The following is a 20799-nucleotide window of genomic DNA, read 5'->3' as shown; positions in this document are numbered from 1 at the left end:
TCTGTAGGTATCTCATACCTTCCAATCTTCACAGGGAGGTCCTCTAAGATGCCCACAGGGTACTTCACTGAACGATCAGCTAACACCAGAGAGAGTCTACACTTCTTGTACTGAGTGAATCCAAGCTTCTTTGCAACAGACAAAGGCATCAAGCTGACACTAGCTCCCAAATCGCAGAGACTTTTCTCAAATACCATAGGTCCAAGAGCACAAGGTAGTGTGAAGCTTCCTGGATCCTCTAATTTCTCTGGAACATCAAGCCTCTGGATGATGGCATTGCACTCATGGGTAAGAATCATCATGCCTTCCATCTCCTTCTTCTTTGCAGCTACAACATCTTTCAGGAAATTGTTGTATTGAGGAATCAACATGAAAGCATCGATGATGGGCATTGCAACCTGAGCTTCACTCATTTGCTTCTCAAACAGAGCTTTGTACTTCTCTAGCAGCTGCTTCTTGAATCTACCAGGGAATGGAAGTTTGGGTTCATAGGGAGGAGGAACAAAAGAACTTTCACTTGCTGGAGTAACAACTTCACCATCCTTTACTGTCTTCTTCTTCTCTCCACCTTTCCTTTACCTTTGGCTTCCACTATCTTCTCCAAGATCTCGTCATTGATCTTCTCATCAACAATCACCACTTCATCATCTATGTTGATGGCAACCCCCTCACCTAGTTTCTCAGCATCCTTGGTGAGGGTTCTAGGAGGTAACTGCTTACCACTCCTAAGGGTGATAGCTTTGGCCTCCTTGGGATTTTGGTCAGACTTTCCAGGTAGAGATCCTTGCTGGCGATTCTGGTGAGTGTTCATGGAAGCAAATTGATTCTCTAAATTCCTGACTGTAGAAGCAAGGTGTGAGAATTTGTTGTTGAGCTCATTGTAGCTCCCATCAATCTTGGAATGAAGGTTCTTCAACTCATAACCAACTTGCTTCTCACTTCTAGTCTGAGACTCCAAGATTTGCTTCAGTAAGGTATCAGTGCTGCTCTCTTGAGGAGCAGAGGAACCAGACGAGGGGTTTTGCTGAGGCTGATAGCTGCCTTGCTGGTTGTTTCTTGGCGGATAGCCACTCTGTTGGTTGTTTGGATAGGATTTCTGTTGGTAGTTGTTGTACTGAAAGTTGGGCTCCTTTTTGTACCAGCTACCATTGTTGTTGATGAAACACAACTCCTCTTGACCTTCCAAACCCTCAACCTCATTGACAGCAAGTGGATCTTCCTGCTTGGAGTTACCAACAAACTTCAGCTGCTCTTGGGTTGCTTTTTCAGCAATGAGTAGGTCGATCTTGTCTTCCAAAGCTTTGATCTCTTTCCTCGTCTGCTTATCATCTGTTCTACTGCCTCTGTCGTGGTCTCCACTGTAGACTGCATCACTCTTTACCATGTTGTCAACCAGCTCTTCTGCATCCTCCTCAGTTCTCCCCAAGAAGAACCCATTGCTAGCTGTATCCAGTCTGGCTCTGTACTTAGGAAGAGCACCACGGTAGAATGTGCTCAGCAAGCTCTCCTTAGAAAAGCCATGGTGTGGGCATTGAGCTTGGTAGCCCTTGAATCTCTCCCAGGCTTCACTGAAGCCTTCCAAGTTCTTCTGTTGAAAGCTGGAAATCTCGTTTCTCAGCTTAGCAGTTCTTGAAGTAGAGAAGAACTTCTCCAAGAATGCTTTCTTGCAGTCATCCCAAGTAGTGATGGAGTCACTGGGTAGAGACTTCTCCCACTGACGTGCCTTATCCCCCAAAGAGAAAGGGAATAGCTTGAGCTTTAAGGCATCTTCGGACACACCATTGGTTTTTGACAACCCACAGTAGCTGTCGAACCTGTCCAAGTGATCAAATGGATCCTCTAGAGCCAAGCCATGATACTTGTTGTTCTCGATCACGTTGAGGAGTCCTGATTTGATCTCAAAGTTGTTGGCTGCCACAGCGGGTGCTCGGATTCCCAATCTATGACCATGAATGTTGGGGCGGTCGTAAGTGCCAATGGGTCGAGCTGCTCGCTGTTGGTTTTGAGGTATGTCTCCCATATCAGTACTCAATCTCTGCAAGTGAGCCTGTTGCTCTTCTTCTCTTCTATTTCTAGCACACTCTCTCTCTAAAGCTCTGATGTCTGCAGCTATTGGAACTAGGTTTGATGGACCCCTGCTCCTCAAGTTCATACACCTGTAGATTAAAGGGAGGTGAAGAAAGAGAATCAGTAACAAAAGAAAATAAAAATGACTTAGTCTCAAGCAAGTGACTAAATCTCAATGTTCAAATCTACTCAGAATTTGGCAACGGCGCCAATTTGATGTTAGGAGTTTTCAAGGCTCCTAAGACAAATGTTGTAGTATAAAAGATTGTCGAACCAGTTCTGAGGGATATCAAAGCACTGAGAATGCAAGTACTCACTTAATCTAAGTGCAACCAATGATTTAGATGGGTTTTAAACTATGACTAATTAAAAGCAATAACAGAATGATACTTTCTTGACTAAGGGAAAAGAGAACTCATGGGCATAGGGATTAGACCTTGGGTGATCAAGTATCGAACTAAGGATGGCAAATGATCAATCAAACTATCAACCTTAAGCCTAGACACAATTCTAAGCAAGCTCTATGTCTAGATGAATGCTCATTTGCTAACATATCTCAAACATCAAATGTCTTTGGTTGAATAATATGAAAGCAATCATTACTAACAAGTCTATTAGCTATCTTAGCACCTTTAACAACAAATGTCTTTGGCAAAGTATACTAAAAGCCTAGGAGAGTTGTCTCGGGCATTTCATCGAACACCTTTCGGGTGAGAAATGCCTAAGGATCAACAACTGAGTGGCCAACTCAGAAGATGCATTATGATTACTCTACTAGCAAGGAAATATGAATGATCTACACTAAAACATCCTAGCTCTAACCTAATCACCCTTAATCTCCCTAACCTGTTCCAGGAGTTTTTCAAAGTGCCTCACTAGACCCATGTTTTCAGATTATAAAAAAGATTGTCGAACCAGTTCTGAAGGGAAAATCAAAGAGACTTGAGAATGACAAAGATACGCACTTAATCTAAGTGGCAACCAATGTTTAGATGGGTTTTAAAAAAAACGTATGACTAATTAAAGGAATAACTAAATGATACTTTCTTGACTAAGGAAAAGAGAACTCATGGGCATAGGGATTAGACCTTGGTGATCAAGTATCGAACTAAGGATGGCAAATGATCAATCAAACTATCAACCTTAAGCCTAGACAATTCTAAGCAAGCTCTATGTCTAGATGAATGCTCATTTGCTAACACATCTCAAACATCAAATGTCTTTGGTTGAATAATATGAAAGCAATCATTACTAACAAGTCTATTAGCTATCTTAGCACCTTTACACAAATGTCTTTGGCAAATATACTAAAAGCCTAGGAGAGTTGTCTCGGGCATTTCATCGAACACCTTTCGGGTGAGAAATACCTAAGGATCAACAACTGAGTGGCCAACTCAGAAGATGCATTATGATTACTCTATTAGCAAGGAAATATGAATGATCTACACTAAAACATCCTAGCTCTAACCTAATCACCCTTAATCTCCCTAACCCATGAATTCAAAAGGTGATTACTCACTAATCTCCATGATTCCTCTTAAACCCATATTGGATTTCAGATTAACCATGTAGAGAAATAGATAAGAAATCAACAAGAACACAAGAACATAACAAATCAAAATCCAAGAGATGAACTTCTCAAGAGAGTTCTTGTGTATTCTCAATAGATCAAAAGATAAAGATAATCTGCCTCTGGTGTACAAAAGATGTTTAAAACATATGTTTTAGAAATGTAAAACGTGCATAATGAAATGACCAAAAGGCCCTTAAGTAAAATAGAAATCGAGCAGATAATAGGCGCGGAGCGACCTCGGCATGTCGCTCCGACAAGTCGCTCCGGCCTTCGGGAGCGACCTCAGTGGGTCGCTCTGAGAGGTCGCTCCAGCTTCGCTTCGTGTCGTCTCGCCATAGAGACGCGAGCGACCTCGGGGTGTCGCTTTGGGAGGTCGCTCCGAGAGGGGTGTGAGATGCGAGCGACTTCGTGGTGTCGCTCCGGGAGGTCGCTCCGGGCTCGTTCTCGCGTCTCCGAGTGATGAAACCGCGAGCGACTTCTCCCTGTCGCTCTGGTAAGGTCGCTCCAATAGGGAGGTCAGAGCGATTTGGTGGTGTCGCTCCGGACTGGTCGCTCCATGCCTGCTCGTCCAATGATCACCTGTTTCACGTCCTTTAAGCTCCAAATGCATCCAAATGTCCCCAAGAACTCCATGTGGCACTCCAACACCTAATGAGGACAATAAATGCAAAATGCAACCTAGACATGGCTAAATCCTAATCTATATGATGAAAATGCTAACGGATGAATGGATAAAAATGCAAATATGCAAGATATCAATCTCCCTACCCATGAATTCAAAAGGTGATTACTCACTAATCTCCATGATTCCTCTTAAACCCATATTGGATTTCAGATTAACCATGTAGAGAAATAGATAAGAAATCAACAAGAACACAAGAACATAACAAATCAAAATCCAAGAGATGAACTTCTCAAGAGAGTTCTTGTGTATTTTTCAATAGATCAAAAGATAAAAGATAATATGCCTCTGGTGGCTACAAAAGATGTTTAAAACATAGGTTTTAGAAATGTAAAACGTGCATAATGAATGACCAAAAGGCCCTTAAGTAAAATATAAATCGAGCAGATAATAGGCGCGGAGCGACTTCGGCATGTCGCTCCGACAAGTCGCTCCGGCCTTCGGGAGCGACCTCAGTGGGTCGCTCTGAGAGGTCGCTCCAGGCTTCGCTTCGGTCGTCTCGCCATAGAGACGCGAGCGACCTCGGGGTGTCGCTTTGGGAGGTCGCTCCGAGAGGGGTGAGATGCGAGCGACTTCGTGGTGTCGCTCCGGGAGGTCGTCGGGCTCGGGCTCGTCTCTCGCGTCTCCGAGTGATGAAACCGCGAGCGACTTCTCCCTGTCGCTCTGGTAAGGTCGCTCCAATAGGGAGGTCAGAGCGACTTGGTGGTGTCGCTCCAGACTGGTCGCTCCATGCCTTGCTCGTCCAATGATCACCTGTTTCACGTCCTTTAAGCTCCAAATGCATCCAAATGTCCCCAAGAATCCATGTGGCACTCCAACACCTATGAGGACAATGAATGCAAAATGCAACCTAGACATGGCTAAATCCTAATTATATGATGAAAATGCTAATGGATGAATGGATAAAACAATGCAAATATGCAAGATATCAGTTTTTATTTTTATTATGGTGTGTACAATTTTAGTCTTTTATTTTATTTTAGGTCATCTAATTTCATTTCTACTTTTCTATGTTTCTTGTCAGATTTTTATATTAGTATCATGTACATATTGTGTAGTTTTATATATTTTTATTTATATTGGTACTAAATTATATTATTTTTTTTTTTGTTTTACTACGAAGATGGTGATTTTTTTACAAATCATATATTCTACTATATATATTTAGTAAAACTTGAAAATTTTAATTTATTTTAAATATAAGTAAGTTTAACTTTCACTAATTTTTTACAACATTTTCACTAATTGTTTTTTTGTCATCAACTTATATAGACTCATACTGCACTATTTGTTTTATTATATTCCTTATATATCATATATTTGTTTCACTAATAAAATTGGAAAATATAATTGTTTTACTTAATTTTTAATTTTTCCTACTTGGATAATAAATAGAATAGTTTTATTAGGGTTAATACATAAAACATTGGTTATTTCTCTTTTTTTTTCTTAGATATTTTAAAATTGATGATATGGAAAATAGCCGATTTATTATGACTAAATTTACTTTTAATTATTTGTGTAACATGGAAAGGTCTATTGATTGTTACTAATTACAAATCTAGATGTATGTTTGAATTATTAATGTTATTGTATTTGAAAACCAAGCATCATGTTATCTGAAACAATTATGATTTTAAGATAATAAATTATAACCTTCAAAATTTCGATTTTATTATTATATTAGTTTACTTATTATATATTAAGCATCTATTATATTTTATCATTAATTTTAGATATTTTTATTTATTAAATATTCCGGTTCTGATTAGAAGTAATTACTTACATATATACAGTGGTAGTAATATAACTATATTTATTAAGCCTTGTCTATAATAATCATGCTGTTTTTTGTTTATGATATAAAAATAATAAATAATTTTGGATTGGTTTCAATTGCTTGCATGCCGAATAAATTTAATCATAATAAATTTTATCTTTATTTATTTTATGTAATTTTTAATCAATCCACAATTTAGTTTATTTTCCCTATTTGATTCTCAAAATAAAATACATTATGTATACCAAATCTCACTAAAATATATTTATATATATTTACTCTGAACAACCAACCTAAATGTAAAATTAAAAAAATATCAAAATGTTAATATATTTACAAAATGTTATGGTTGAATTCAAAGAAGTAGATGCAATCTAATATACTCAGTGGTAATTAAACCTACTAGATATTACATATACAAAATCACATTTCTAATTCAAAAATAAAATATTATTAATATAAAATATACATATAAATTATAAATATAACTTATAAAAATATTTAAATTAAAAATAAAATATTAATTTGAAACGTAATTTGCATACATATAAACTAAACTTACATATTAGAGTTATAAAACGTAATTTGCATACATATAAACTAAACTTACATAAGTTGTACGATAGTAATGATAAATTAATAACAAATTTATATTTAAAAAATAAAAGATAAATTAATAATTAATAATTCGAGAGCCGTATATAAAAATTAGTTCAAGAACAAAGAAGCAAAAAAAAAAAAAAAACAAAGAAAGTAAGCATTGAAAAGAAGCGACTAAAGAAGCAAACAAAGCAAATAAGGAGAAATAGAAATGATTTTTACCCCAAAAAAAAAAGTAGAGCAAGCAATGATCTAAACAAAAATCAAGGACGCAACAAATCACTAAGTAGAGAAACACGTAATGAACAAAGCATATGAATCAAGAAGGAAGTAAACAAGTTGACCATGTAAGGAAGCAATCAAGGAAGTAAGAAAAGAAGCACCGTTGAAACAAATGAACAAGACAAGAAATCAAGGAATCAAATATGCATGAACGAATGAATGTATACAATGTGTTCCCCTATCACAATAATCAAACTTTATGTGCATCAAGGAATCAAATATATATGATTTATGGATGTAGTAATGATGCAGATATGCATGAATATATGCATTATGTTTCGAAATCGCAACAATCACGTGGACCAAAAGCAAGATATATGAATGTATGTATGTTATGTACGCATGTATGCAGTATTATGCATGTAATGATGCATGTATGCATGAACGTATGCATGTATGCATGAACGTATGCAAGGTTTTCTGAAATCACAACGATCACACTTTCTGTGGATAGCGAAGATACGTTCTTCTTGCGAATCATAGGGGAAAAATGTAAGACTGGACAAAAAGAACGAGGCTGAATACCTGAATGGTGAAGCTTCTTGCACTCCCAACCTCTGGCACAGTTTATAGGCCACAAAACGAATGATAAGAAGATATGTACATTGTCATATCTAGATTTAAAACAAGGTTAAACTGTAATACCTTATCCGGTTTGGTAAATGTAATATTTTTTCATGAGTTTTGGTGCAGGTTTCTTGGCAGAGCCACACATCACCTGGGCGGAGTATCTGACCATTCTGTTGATGTGTTTGGTGACGAAAGTAAGTATACCCGCGATGACTGATATGCGTATTATGGAGTTTTAGACAAAGATCTCACAACTGAATAGCCTGTTATAAAAAAAGTTAAGTCAGGAATGGTGCAAACAACTAAAAGATGTTGATAACCAGAACTCAAATTAAGGTTAATTTGCTCTTACTACCTGTTGTGGGATGGATGTACCATGCTAGCTGCAGCACCAAAGGCGAGATTCTTTTGGCAAGGAACCACCGACTGGGATATAAGACCATTCATGTAATTAACAAAGCCAATTAACAGAAGTTTTTCATTGTTGTTCAACAAAGTCGAGCTTTAGTTTTTTTCCTTGTATAGATTTACCTCTTAACATGAGCTTCGTTTTTAGCAAATCAATGGGCATGATGACATCTTTTGAGGGTAGACATGTCTCCTGCAAGGGATTCCAGGTGATGAGCAACGGAACTTTCGTGGTGACGATTGTAATAGAAAGAGAGAAGAAACAAACCTCAAATAACACTTTTGTCTTTGTCATAGGCATGGCGTACAGAAACGTTGATACTCAGCTTCTAAGCTCCTAACTTTCTGGTTCGCATACTCTCCGTAATTCATGCAAACCATCTGCTCTGGATCATACGGACTGTCTTCCACTTGAAGTTTTCAAACAGAACAGTCTCAAAAGATTCATACTATACCTCCACCTCTAGCCATATGCAGCTTGAACAGGGACACTCTACGTCTTCCAACTTCGTACGGCAAGAGCTTCTCCAGAAGAAACAGTGGCAAGCATTTGCCACAAAGGTCAGGAAACGTTCTTACTAAGGCAATAGTACCATATCACTGATTCCACTCTCGTACCTGCACGGAACAATGGTGTTTTTTCACAGGAAATAAACCTAAGGCCATCAGGAGCTTCTGTTATGCTCCCAACTTTCGAGCTAAGATACGAGACACACGTCACACACCTATGAAACATGAATAAGGTATATTATATATCTAATCAGGAGATGAACAATAGCTAGTGAAATAGTTTTCTCAAAGATGAATAGTGTAACTATTTTTAATTACCTCCTCAAGAGCTAAGTTATAAATTCAATCTCTTGACAGAATCTGTAATGATTCTACGACTTTCTTCTGTGCTGATTTCCAGAGGAATTTTGACTCTGATACTTCTAATAACCATCACTTAAAGATGAAAATAAACACACATATTATTAGATTAAAAGAATACCATGCCTTCAAAAATGAACTTCGAAAAGAGAAAGTTCATAAATTATAATTTGAAGTTTATTCTCTCACTTTCGCATTTCTGTGAACTAGGAAATTGAAAAGAAATTTGATTGCTCCAACTATAATTCTGAGATGGGACTTGAATTCACTGCAACAGAAACTGAATAAAAAAGAAAGGTAACTATTATTAGGACATGTGAGTAGCAAAGATACGAAATGGTATCTACTTAGTTCTCATAACTGCTCCCACATCGTGGATCTTGCTTGTACTCTTTCTCATATACAAATATAGTTCAGATCTAGAGTGATGTCAGATACCTAAAGTGCCTCACAAGTAAATTTAAATTTGACCCTTTTTGAAGTTTCCAAAGCTACTCCAAATAATCAAGCGAATGAGAACACTGTGACATATAAGTACTTTTCTGTTTCTGAGACTACTAATGAGAACATAATTTTGGACTCTTTTTGTGTCTCTGCCATTTCAGAGTTCCATGGTCTGACATTTTATAATTACCTGAGAGAAGATACCAAGACTCCTTGAGACACCAAAGGAAAGAGGACGGTGTAGTCCCTGTTCATTGAGCCATCACAGGTTCTTCACCTATGACAAGCCATCACTCTATGTAGTCCCTGTTCATTGAGGGACGATGAAGCATACCTGATAGCAAAAGAACAGTAATATGTTCAATTCCATTTGTGTGGGCAAAAGGAACTTGTCGTCAAAGTAAAACGAAGGTATTTGTGACACTAACCAAGTGGTGAAAATTCAATCACTCGGTATTCAGTGATAGCATGCTGGAGAGGTTTTACATATGCGACACTAACCAGTTGTTTTCTCGAGGAATATACAATGAAAAGGCGTTGCAGCCGTTTGTGTTCTTCCCAACACCAAAAGTCCACTACAGTCTCTGTCAAGTCTGTGCACCTACTAAATACACCATACTTGCTTTAGCCAAGATATTCATTATTCTTCCAGATTAACTAGGCTTAACATATTTATTTTATAAATCACACTATTTCAGGTTCAGTGTACGTTTTGATACATTTTCTAATTAGTACATTACTATGATTCCCCTACTAACCAGCTGAGGAGATTCTGATTTATCAAAAGTCAAGCAAGTGCAGCATATAGTTCATCAATACTGGCTTTGACCCCAGTTCCTCCCTGAGCAAGAGCAAAAGTCTATCAGTTCTCACAAGCTCCAAGAACAAGATACATCAGAAAGCATGTAGTATATATGACTTACTTGAACAGCCATACCATGAGGTTTATTCAAAACAATATTAGCTGCATCCTGGCAAATTAAATCACAGTTTAGATCTAATCAATCTATATAACATAAAAAACAAACCAAAAGTACAGAGAATTCAAAACTTTGTATAACACCAAACTGCAAACAATTTGCGCTCTTCTTCACTGCAATTTCTTTCTTGGATATTGATTCGCACAAAAAAATCTGATAAGGTTCATTTTCAGTTGCTTTAGGCTTCTTCAGCTCAGTAAGATCATCAGACGAAGATGTAGACTTGAAGGGAGTGGGTGTCTTCTGTAATATTTCGGTTTCTAACTCCACTTGGGGGAATTACAGGGTTAGACTCCCTGCAAAAAAAAGAATAACGCTTTAGGAAGCCCATATCTGAACATGACTGTTAAAAAAAAAACATAGGACTGAGATGTATGGGATAGTACTTTATGGAACAAGGTATTGTCTCGATTGTTGCTTTGATAGGAGCAGGCGAAGCATTTCTAAGACCTCTTATTATGTGATTAGCTCCACTCTGCCTTTTAAAGCTGCACTTCTTCCATTATTGGCATCTGCAAATAACAAAGAGCTTAATCTAATGAAGGGGAAAATTACATAAGTCTAAGAATATTTACTTCACAAACTACAATCACCAGTGTAGTTTGAAGCTAAGTTCCTCCGTCCGTTCCTTCCCCATGTCTTGAGCTTTTTGGATTAAATTCTGCAACAGGCAGTACAAAGTAATCATGAATTACCATGAGATGTTCTAAGAGAGTGTGATCGACAAAAATTCTGAACGATGCCAAGTGACTCCACAAACAAAAAGAAACTGAAAAAAAGTGAATGATTTGTAACAGTGAGAAAGCCTACCTCTTTCTTTGTCTCCCGTTTGCTTTTACGTCACGAAACGTATCTGAAACATTCGGAAGATCATATTATAATATATGAGTACAAAACTGCCACAAAAAACAAAGTTTGATGCAATATTTTTTATGGAATATGAGCTTTCAATAGTCTCAAAAAAATGGGAATACATACACCACTATGTTCATCACAATCAGAGCAAAAAATAACTCTTTTCACTAGAATTCTGCAGTGGAAGGGTTCCTTCAATTGCTGCAGACCAACGGCGAGATTCTTTTGTTCAGTGTTTGGCAAGGACCCACCGACTGGGATATAAAACCATTCCTGTAATTAACGAAGCCAACCAATAGAAGTTTTTCATTGTTGTTCAACAAAGTCGAGCTTTACTTTTTTGCATTGTATTGATTTACCTCTTCATAAGTCTTTAGAATATGGATTCAGAGTGTATCTAATCTTAACATGAGCTTCTTTTTTTAGCAAATCAAAGGGCCTGGCATCTTTTGAGGCCAAACATGTTTCCTGCAAGGGATCTAGCCGAGCCGATATGTAACAGAACTTTCATGGTGACGATTGTAATAGAAGGAGAGAAGAATACTAATCTTTGTCGTACAGAAACATTGGATACTCAGCTTATAAGCTCCTAACTTTCTGGTTCGTATACTTAGTTCTCATAACTGCTCCCACAAGTGGAACATAGTCTTATCGTGGATCTTGCTTGTACTTTTTCTCATATCCAAATATAGTTCATCTCTAGAATAATGTCAGATACCTAAAGCTTGACCGTTTTTGAAGTTTCCAAAGCTACTCCAAATAATCAATCGAATGAGAACACTGTGACATACAAGTGCTTTTCTGTTCTGAGACTACTAATGATAACATAATTTTGGAAGATATACGCATAACTAAAAAAAAGTGAAGGCGTTACCTGGCTGAAGGACTCTAGTTGTGTCTCTGCCATTTTAAAGTTCCATCCGAGATGGACCTGTTTTTCAGAACTAGTCTGTGACTATGTAGGAGTGTTTCTAATGTTAGTTCCTGATTTGATCTGAGGGAGATGTAGTTTATCCCCAGGAGCATCCTACTATGGAAGCGGTAAGTAAGACTGTTATTGGAACCTGTTTGGGCTCAAGAACTCTTGAAAGTACATATAAAGGGTAAATAATAGAGATCGTAAGGGAAAAAGTTTAGAGGTAGTGTTGCCTGAAAAGGTGAATTGCCTGTTGAGATGCTGTTATGGAACACAGACCTGGATTATCAACAAAATATACAAAACAGTGATTAGCATTGCATTCAATATTCTAAGGTCAGGACACAGAAAACAAAAAAAAGACATTGTGTGTGGCCTCTTGAACATAACCGACCTGATGAGTGTCTTTGATTGGTAAAAACTTCTCGTTCAGTTTATCTAATTCAAACCTTCTACAAGGTGAACGGCTTGATCTGACAGCAGTTTATCTAATTACACGCACCAACACTGTAAGATTTACTAAAATTAGCTATCGTTCACCAACCTAGCTGAAGCCCCATATGATGATGATTTCCCATGAGAATACTTGATGGTGGAGTCATCACACCCAGTAGTACAGTTGTCACAAGATGTCTCTTTCACAAACATCTGACCTGAGAAGCGATTGATTATAATCAAATTCAAAAAAACAAAAACAAGGTCGAATCAAATAAGAGGCTGAAATCGAACTCAGGAAACAATCTGAAGAACCTTTAACTGCTTAGCTATAAGAATACATAATGCACTTAAAGCAACAGAGATGAAGAGAAACTATACCTTGATCTGCCTGACTACCGCAATTAGAAGTGGCAATAACCACTGATCTTGTTGTGACCTCTTAGAATGTATGTATGTATGTATGTATAATGTGTGCATATGTATGTATGTATGAATGTATGCATATGAATGTATGTATGTGTGCATATGAATGTATGTATATGTCAATATATGCATTTCTCTGAGAAGAACCCATTCGCGAAGAACACTAAACTAAGTGTAAAATATAATAGAATAGATATATTATTGTATTGTGTTTAATAAGAGAATACAATATGCATGTATATAGTGGTAACATTAACATAATGTTAACACTAGATAATGCTAACTTTCCTAAACACTTAATGTAAATATGCTAAAATATTTTGAGAGTAACTGTTCTTCAAATCTTTCCTTTTATTCTTGAGGGTCTTCATGGGTTTCACAGGCTTCACAGACTTGGTCCGTAAGATACATATCTTCCGGCCCAACATCTCTAATCTCACTAATACTCCCCCGCACGACAAACGTGGGATGCAACACGCAAATCTGCAATCACAAAGCAGACCACGTATGTCGTGGACACTATGTCGAAGAAAACAAATCAGTAGATTCCTTCGGGAATAAACTTCAACTTAGACAAGGAGGGATGAAATCTTCAGCTCTTCTTCGGTCTTGACAATGAGAATACATCTCGTGGGCGCAACTGCAGCTCCATAAACAATTATCCTTGACTTGGACAGTCCATAACACGGACTAAAAAAACTGACCTAAGAATTTGAACGTTCAACTAGAACTCCCCTGTAATGGTTAACTATAACCAATAAATCCCATGAGAAAAACAACTGTTGAGAATTCTAAACTATAAAAATCTCAGATAGAAAATAACCCATGTGAAACTACAAACCTTAACCCTCAATAATTCTCAAGCATTCACCAAAATAAAAAAAAATAAAAAATCCTTTGACTTAGATAACGTACTTAACAAACCCTAATACTTATATTAAGAAGTATCCCTAATGAGAGAACTTGACGTATACGTTGACGTCTTCGTCTGAATCGTCGTCACCACCTTCTTTGCCATCATCAACACCACCGATGGTAAGCATCTTCGAAGTTTAAAACTTATAACGCGAAAGCTTAATTTTGATCCCTACGAATCGTCTGCTCTGATACCATGTAAAATAATAGAATAGATATATTATTGTATTGTGTTTAATAAGAGAATACAATATGCATGTATATAGTGGTAACATTAACATAATGTTAACACTAGATAATGCTAACTTTCCTAAACACTTAATGTAAATATGCTAAAATATTTTGAGAGTAACTTGTTCTTCAAATCTTTCCTTTTATTCTTGAGGGTCTTCATGGGTTTCACAGGCTTCACAGACTTGGTCCGTAAGATACATATCTTCCGGCCCAACATATCTCTAATACTAAGTCTCTGCTCTGCTGCACAAGAAAGATACGCAACATCTATTAGTGAAGAAAAAATAATCGAAAGGGCTAAAGCAAAAATTGACTTGAACAGACAGTTTTCTAGAAGCTTCGTAATCAATTCCCAGATCAAAAATCAGTGATCGTATGGTGTGAGATTATACCTTTTTCTCAAAGAAACCATTAAACATCAGCAAATCGGATTCTTCATCCATGAGAGATCTTAATTTTTTCTGGAATTGAGAAAAACGAAGGAAGGTGAGAGAAGCAAGAGTAACTGAGAAGAATCTAATCGATTAAAAACACCAATAGAGTAAAAAAAGATTCAAACCCTAAAAAATAACAACAATCGCAAGGAATAGGAATCAAACCAAAACTCTAATTTCAATTTCGGATTCAAATCGTCCCGTTGAAGCCAAGATCAATCTCTCTCTCTAAACGGCTATATCTTCTTCCTCTTGGGCATCTCTTTACAATGATTCATTTTAATCCGTTATGTTGAATTATATACTTTCTAATTTAATTTGAAAACCAATGCCCAAATATCCTAAGGCCGGCCCGTTTCATTAATGTAATTTTATGGTGATTAACGTTTTTGCTTTTTTCTTTTAAAAATTCAGTGAACTAAATTTTTTTTTTGTCAACAGTGAACTAAACTTAAAACACTTTTCAATAATGTAGCTCTTCATATTTATTATTTTATGTATTAACAATTCAAAAATATTTATAGGATTCATTAAGCCATAAAGTAAAAACTAAAAATGAAGTATGAACAAAACACTTATTGCTTATCATGTGTTTGTGCTAAACTGGTAATTAGAGCATCACCAATGTATATCTCTATGTTTTCTTCTAAAATAAGATCTCTCTATATAGATGTAGAATTGCTCCAATATGTACCTATAATAGAGTTCATTTATTTTAGAGGTAAATATAGAAAAAAATTATTTTTTTGTCTCTATATTTAGAAGTGAAAATAGCATATCTCTATTTTTTTCCCTATAAATAGAAAAATTCTATTACAGAGACATACATTAGAGCAAATCCACTTCTATAGAGATGAAAGTAGATATGGGTTGGAGATGATCTTATTAAACCAATAAATTTCCTGCAGAGCATCGAGACCTCTGCTAATCAGTAATTCTTTAGGTTTCTAACTTAATCAACGACAAAACTCCACAACAAGAAATATAAAACGAATATCTGAAAGTAAAAAAGAAGTTAATTGTTGTTATGTTTGGATCAAGAAAACTGAGAAATGACAATTTCTTGAGACGTATACAAAACTAAGCTGTATTAGATTGCAGCCTCTCTGGTCTATATGGCCATGTCCCACCCATGGTCCCATAGTTTGATGAGAAGATGAATAAAAATGTTGAAAGGTTCTTATATTCCCCTTCCATCTAATTGCATCTAGTTAGCAATCAGATTTTCAAGTTGTGTATGTTCCAAAGCCATTGTCTTTGTATGTTTCAAGAGCCACTATCATTAATTTAAATTTGTTTAGAAAATAGATATTTTGTTCTTATGAATTAACAACAAAAACATATAAAAACTTTAGATAAACCAAACTAGTATTATCATATTCTCTTCATGGTTTTTAAATTAAGAAGTAAGAGAGAATCTACAAGACAATCTACAAACGTGTATATATATGAGAAGCATGAGATACTTGGAAAAGAAGGAGCTACGTGTATATATGAGAAGTTGTGTAAATGGGCGTTCCTCACATTCCTACTTCATGTTTAGAAATTAGAACGCTAGCTAGCTAGATACAAGAATATAGAAAGCTTCTTACGTGGTAAACTACTAAACTGATGTTATGGAAATGATGCAGAGATTATGAAGATGAGTTCAAAAGCATGTGTAGTGAGAGAGTAGAGGTTTTGTTGGAATCAAGGTATCTGCGTCTCCAAACTGTGCGCACTACTTAACATTCTTGATCCGTGATGATCAGCGTAAAGGCTGCTGGATTTCTTCATCTTCTTCTGAGCCAGAATCATCATCCTCCTCCTCATCCACTTCATAATCTTCATCCTGTTCATCCTCTGCAACCTCTTCCTCCCAAAGACTGGGGTCGATAGCTTCATGTCAAGAGGAGGATTGTATTAGATACAATAGAGTATTGGTTTATTATGGTTAGAGGTTAACCACTCCGGTTTGAGTCTCCTTTAGCTTATCCGGAGTATTTAAACAAACTGTGTAACAACTATTTTGGTTATCACATTAATTCAAGTTACTTCAATATGGTATCAGAGCAGAGCCTGTGACGATTCTCCATCATCGAGCTTCATGAGTTCTTCGATTCTTCAAATTCTTCGTCTCTTCATCGAGGATCTGATTGTGTTCGAGCTCGAGATCGTCTTCTCCGTCTACTTCCTTTCGGCTTTGCTTCTTCTCCTTTCCTTTGTTGAAGCTCTCTGCGTTTCTTGATTTCACTCCGATTCTTGTGAAATCAACTACGCTGCATCATTTCTCCGATCGTCATCGCGATGAGTTCACCTTCTTCAAATCGTCACCTTGATCACTATGAAAATCCATACTACCTTCATAGCTCGGATCATGCCGGTCTCGTCCTTGTTTCCGATCGCCTCAACACCGGTGCAGAGTTCCATTCATGGCGACGCTCGGTTCGTATGGCTCTCAACGTCAGGAATAAACTTGGATTCATCGATGGTACGATTCCTAAACCTCCTGATAATCATCGAGACTCGGGATCTTGGTCACGTTGCAATGATATGGTAGCTACGTGGTTAATGAACTCTGTATCCAAGAAGATAGGTCAAAGCTTATTGTTTGTGTCCACCGCTGAATCGATCTGGAAGAATATTCTCTCTAGATTCAAACAAGATGATGCTCCGCGCGTTTATGAGATTGATCAGAAGTTGAGTTTGATTCAGCAAGGCTCTGATGATGTAACCACTTACTATACTGCGTTGGTTACTCTTTGGGAAGAGCACAAGAACTATGTTGAATTGCCTGTGTGTTCTTGTGGAAAGTGTGAGTGCAATGCTGCTGAGCTATGGGAACGTCTTCAGGAACGTAGCAGAGTTACCAAATTCCTGATGGGGCTGAATGAATCTTATGAATCAACACGTCGTCATATCCTGATGCTAAAGCCAATTCCACCTATTGAGGAGGTGTTTAATCTGGTGACACAGGATGAACGTCAGAGAGCTATCAAGCCGAGCTCTACTCCAGCAAGTGTTGTTTTTCAAGCATCTGGTCCAGATGAGACTTTACTTTCTGCTCCTCCTGATCATTCAGCTTTTGCTGCAGCTCATGCCAACTCAGGATACCGTCCAAAGCAACGTCCTTTGTGTACCTATTGTGGTCAACTTGGTCACATTGTTGATAATGCTTTCGTCTTCATGGTTATCCTCCTGGTCACAAGTTCAATAAGTCATCTAATCCTGGACAAGGCACTCACGCTACTGCTGGTTATGCTCCTCGGGGACAGAACAATTACAACCAAAGGGGGATGCAGCCGCAGAACAGCTACAATCAACGATCGATGCAGCAGCAGAACAATCATTACACTCAACCACAACACTCTCAACAAGCTAATGCTGTTGCTCAACAGATTGTTCCTGCTTCATCAACTTCTCTCCCTGGTCAGATGGATGTCAATCAAATTCAGGCATTACTTCAACAGCTTCAGGCTTACGTTAGTCCTTCTGTGAAGCAATTTCTAGTAAGCAGTCTTCCGTCTCTGAAAATGGATACATGGCACCCCAATCTACTTCTGGTATCATCCATTTTCCTTCTACCAGTTTAAAATTTCAAAACAATATTCTCACTTTTCAAAATCAGTGCCTTTCTTCTCTTTCAAATTCTATTGCTAGTGATTCTTGGATAATTGACAGTGGAGCTACCACACATGTTTGTTCTGATCTTTCACTCTTTAGTAACACTTCGTCTGTGCTTGGTGTTACAGTCTCTCTCCCCAATGGTCTTCGTGAAAACATAACTCATATAGGCACTGTGCATATTAACTCTTCATTGTCTTGCATAATGTTCTTCACGTTCCATCTTTCAAGTTTAACCTGATAAGTGTTGGTAGCCTTCTTCGTGATAGTAACTTCTCTGCTCACTTCTATCCTGATTTTTGTCTATTCCAGGAGTCTATTCAGGGATTGATGATTGGTAGAGGCATTCTTCTTCAAAACCTTTATGTTCTTGAGCTTAATATACTACTGCTTCTTCTCTGCCTTTCTGTGGAACCTTGCGAGCCGATGAGACTCTCTGGCATCAACGCCTTGGACATCCATCAGCTTCCAAGTTAAAGCAAATGTCTGGTATTCTGAATATTCCTGTCTCTACTATTGATAAGTCTGAATACTGTTCTGTTTGTCCTTTGGCAAAACAGAAGCGTCTTTCTTTTGAGTCTAGTGTTACTGTGTCTGTATCACCATTTGATTTGATTCATTTAGACGTTTGGGGTCCTTTCTCTGTTGAGTCTGTTGAAGGATATCGATATTTTCTTACCATAGTCGACGATTGTACTCGTGTTACTTGGATATACATGATGCGTAATAAAAATGATGTTCTCACTGTTTTTCCAGAGTTTATTCAACATGTTTCTACTCAGTATAAATCTGTTATTAAAGTGATTCGTAGTGATAATGCACCTGAACTCGCCTTTACTCAACTTGTTTAAAACATGGTATGATTCATCAATTTTCATGTGCATATACACGCAACAGAAGTCCATTGTCGAACGCAAACATCAGCATATATTGAATGTTGCTCGGGCATTATTGTTTCAATCTAGTGTTCCTCTGATATATTGGAGTGATTGTGTGTGCACTGCAGTGTTTCTTATCAACAGAACTCCTTCTATTCTTCTAGGTAACAAGACTCCATATGAATTGTTGACAAAGAAAGTTCCTAATTACTCAATTTTGAAATCGTTTGGTTGTCTTTGTTATGTGTCTACATTGCCTAAAGATCGAAACAAATTCACTGCTCGAGCTGATTCATGTGTTTTCCTTGGTTATCCTTCTGGTTACAAAGGGTACAAGGTTTTACATCTTGATACTAATCGGATTTCAGTAACCAGAAACGTGTTTTTTCATGAAACAATTTTTCCTTTATAAAGATGACAAGACTAATGTTTCTGATTCTTCTTCTACAATCTTTGATAACACTATACTTCCGTTGCCTATTCCTGTGATCATTGATAGTGTTCCTGAACATGTAGATTTGCATTCACCTCATAATGAACCTGTTATGAGAGAGACTGTACCAGTAAGCACAGGTCAAGGGAATCTTTTGGGTGGAAGACCAAAACGAAATGTGAAAACTCCAAGTTACTTGTCTCAGTATCACTGCAATCTTGTGAGGTGCTCTCTTTCTCAAACCTCTCTTGATTCATCTTCTACTCCTTTTTATCTACTTCCACACCATATCCAATATCCTCTGTTCTCTCTTATTCCCACTTTACACTTTATATCAATCTTATATTCTTTCTTACTCTCTCGAAACAGAACCCACAACTTTTAAACAAGCCATGTTATCCCCCAAATTTTCGGAAGGCTACTAATGAGGAATTGCAGGCTATGGAAGCTAACAATACTTGGACTGTTGAGTCATTGCCTCCAGGGAAGAACGTGGTTGGTTGTAAATGGGTCTATACGATCAAATATAAGGCTGATGGCACGATTGAGCGTTACAAAGCTCGTCTGGTTGCCAAGGGTTTCACGCAACAAGAAGGTATCGACTTCACTGATACTTTCTCTCCAGTTGCAAAGCTTGCGAGTGTCAAGCTTCTCCTGGCTCTTGCTGCGATTCAAGGATGGAGTATGTCTCAAATGGATGTCTCCAATGCGTTTTTGCATAGTGATTTGGATGAGGAAATCTTCATGAGTCTTCCTCAAGGATATGTTCCTGCATCTGGTTCTTTGCCTCTAAATCCTGTCTGTCGACTTCACAAATCACTGTATGGGTTGAGACAGGCATCCCGCCAGTGGTATAATTGTCTCTCTGCAGTTTTTCTATCTGCTGGTTTCATACAATCCCCGGCGGATAATACCCTGTTTGTGAAGCAATCTGGTTCTTCCTTTGTTGCTGCTCTTGTCTATGTAGACGATATCATGATTGTTGGGAATGATGATGGTGTGGTTAATCAACTCAAAGACCGCTTCACCAGCACTTCAAGATCAACCCTTGGTGATCTTCGATTCTTTCTTGGTTTGGAAGTAGCTAGAAGTTCTGAAGGAATCTCAATTCTCAGCGAAGTATGCATTGAGTCTCCTATCTGATACAGGCCTTCTTGCGTGCAAACCAAGTCCCATTCCCATGGATCCGCTAGTGAAGCTGAGCAGTAAATCTGGTACCCCCTCTTGATGATCCCTCTCCGTTTCGTGCTCTGATTGGTCGACTTCTTTACTTAACAATCACTGGTCCTGACATCAAGTTTGCGGTTCACTGCTTGAGTCAGTTCATGAGTTCTCCGACTGATGTTCATCTTACCGCAGCTCTTCGAATACTGAGATATATCAAGAACAATCCTGGTCAGGGGATTATTCTACA

General features: G+C 37.5%; 5 long non-coding RNA genes and 1 other non-coding gene across 7 annotated transcripts; 1 reads left to right on the top strand and 5 right to left on the bottom strand.

Moving 5' to 3' along the window:
* The first annotated feature begins 1514 nt into the window (after nt 1-1514).
* LOC125589698 lies at nt 1515-1621 on the top strand. Its single transcript, XR_007325874.1, has one exon. It is a non-coding gene; the product is annotated as a small nucleolar RNA R71 (small nucleolar RNA).
* A 6130-nt stretch (nt 1622-7751) lies between these two features.
* Nucleotides 7752-10093, bottom strand: LOC125587869. Of its 2 annotated transcripts, none has more exons than XR_007324265.1 (9): nt 10035-10093; nt 9705-9877; nt 9467-9610; nt 9022-9112; nt 8791-8907; nt 8231-8580; nt 8086-8155; nt 7910-7980; nt 7752-7817 (listed from the first exon to the last, which is right to left on the bottom strand). It is a non-coding gene; the product is annotated as an uncharacterized LOC125587869 (long non-coding RNA). The 2 variants fall into 2 exon arrangements; XR_007324266.1 differs by having other exon boundaries at nt 9705-9880; nt 10035-10073.
* LOC125587872 lies at nt 10084-10488 on the bottom strand. The gene is made up of 3 exons (XR_007324267.1): nt 10340-10488; nt 10200-10247; nt 10084-10117 (listed from the first exon to the last, which is right to left on the bottom strand). It is a non-coding gene; the product is annotated as an uncharacterized LOC125587872 (long non-coding RNA).
* An 8-nt stretch (nt 10489-10496) lies between these two features.
* On the bottom strand, nt 10497-11297 carry LOC125587867. Its single transcript, XR_007324264.1, has 5 exons — nt 11235-11297; nt 11067-11109; nt 10850-10917; nt 10643-10768; nt 10497-10552 (listed from the first exon to the last, which is right to left on the bottom strand). It is a non-coding gene; the product is annotated as an uncharacterized LOC125587867 (long non-coding RNA).
* LOC125587864 lies at nt 11298-12047 on the bottom strand. The gene is made up of 4 exons (XR_007324263.1): nt 11986-12047; nt 11671-11891; nt 11471-11579; nt 11298-11384 (listed from the first exon to the last, which is right to left on the bottom strand). It is a non-coding gene; the product is annotated as an uncharacterized LOC125587864 (long non-coding RNA).
* Nucleotides 12048-14002: 1955 nt separating this feature from the next.
* Nucleotides 14003-14742, bottom strand: LOC125587858. Its single transcript, XR_007324258.1, has 3 exons — nt 14637-14742; nt 14430-14498; nt 14003-14280 (listed from the first exon to the last, which is right to left on the bottom strand). It is a non-coding gene; the product is annotated as an uncharacterized LOC125587858 (long non-coding RNA).
* Nucleotides 14743-20799: the final 6057 nt, after the last annotated feature.

Source organism: Brassica napus, chromosome A2 (genome assembly GCF_020379485.1).
Source record: "Brassica napus cultivar Da-Ae chromosome A2, Da-Ae, whole genome shotgun sequence".
NCBI classification, from domain to species: Eukaryota; Viridiplantae; Streptophyta; class Magnoliopsida; order Brassicales; family Brassicaceae; genus Brassica; species Brassica napus.
The sequence above is the reverse complement of the archived record's forward strand: the minus strand, read 5'-3'. Positions and strand labels throughout refer to the sequence as shown.